Genomic DNA, 1722 nt, shown 5'->3' on the forward strand with positions numbered 1-1722 from the left:
GAACCGACTCGACAGCACTTAACAACTACAGGACACAGTAGGGTTTCCAAGGCTAGAAACTTTACGGAAGCAAATTGCCACATCTTTGTCCAGTGGAGTAGGTAGGTGATGGATTTGGTTAGTAGCTGAGCTCTTAGCCACTGCTTCACCAGGGCTCCTTGCATAAAGGGTAGGGCCCCATAACAAGCAGAAATCAACAGAACTAGTCCCCCCACCTTTTTTTTTTTTTAAATAAGCGTAGTTAAAAATGATTTTGTTATCTTCTACCAGTCTCTGAAGCCAAAAGTCCAATACACTTGAAGTTGTCCCAAAGCCATGTATTTGTCAAATTGTTGTTAATTGCTGTCAAGTCAGTTCCAACTCATAGAAACCTTATATAGGATTCTGAGTTGCTGCTGGTGAGCAGCTCACCGACTTTGCAGTGAATTTGAACTGCAGATCTTGCGGTTAACAGTCCAGTACTGATCTTAGAGCTCCACATCAGATGAACTCAAAGGTTTTGTTCTCTCCTTCTTCCTATTTCCATCCCAATCAAGAGAAAAATGAATTCTTGCTTCACTGGTGGTCTCACACTCCCCTCTAAGTGTTTGATCAAGGATATTCTTCCAAACCAACACATCATTCCTCCTTAGGAAAATGAACATGCTCTTCTTCATATAGCCTAACTTCTCAGATTAGTTGCTCAGTATGGAGACAGAATAAGTATGGTGAAAGAATACAACCCTGATACACCTTTTCTGATTTTAACCCACACAGTATCCCTCTGATGGGCTCAAATGATTGCCTCTTGGTCTATGCACGGATTCTCTACGAGCACAATTAAGTGTTCTAGAATTCCCATTCTTCTCAATGTTATCCATAATTTGTCATGAATCACACAGTTGAATGCTTTGCATAATAAATAAAACACACGTACACATCTTTCTGGTAGTCTCTGCTTTCAGCCCAGATACATCTAACAGCAACAATTACAGTCCTCATTCCACACCCTCTTCTAGATCTGGCTCATATTTCTGGCAGTACCTTGTTCATATACTGCAGATTTTTGCTTATGTGTGATATTAATGATAGTGTTTGATAACTTCCACATTCTGTTGGGTCACCTTTATTTGCAATCGGACACAAATATGGAACTCTTCCAGTAAGTTGGCCAGGTAGCTGTTGTCCAAATTTCTTGACAAAGGTAAATGAGCACTTCCAGTGTTATCTCTATTTGCTTGGAAACATTGCAGTTTGTATTACATTGGTTCCTGGAACCTTGTCTTGCTCCAATGCCTTCAGTGTGGTTTGCATTTCTTCCTTCAGTACCACTGGTTCTTGATCATATGCTATCTCCTGAAATGGTTGAATGTCCATCAATTTTTCTTGGTACAGTGACTCGATTCCCTCTACTTCTTTTAATGTTTCCTGTATTGTTAATTATTTTGCCCATAGAATCCTTTATTATTTCAAATCAAGCCTTGAATTTTTTCTTCAGTTCTTTCAGCTTAAGAAATGCAAAACATGTTCTGCCCTTTCGGTTATCAAATTCCAGTACTTTGTACATTTCATTATAATACTTTAGTTTGTCTTTTCAAGCTGACTTTTGAATTTTTTTGTTCAGTTCTTTTATTTCCTCATTTTCCCCATTTGCTTTAGCTACTCTAGATTCAACAGCAAGTTTCAGAGTCTTTTCTGACATCCATTTTAGTCTTTTCTTTCTTTCCTGTCTTTTTCCTTTTT

This window comes from Chrysochloris asiatica, unplaced genomic scaffold, assembly GCF_000296735.1.
Source record: "Chrysochloris asiatica unplaced genomic scaffold, ChrAsi1.0 scaffold00051, whole genome shotgun sequence".
Classification (NCBI taxonomy): domain Eukaryota; kingdom Metazoa; phylum Chordata; class Mammalia; order Afrosoricida; family Chrysochloridae; genus Chrysochloris; species Chrysochloris asiatica.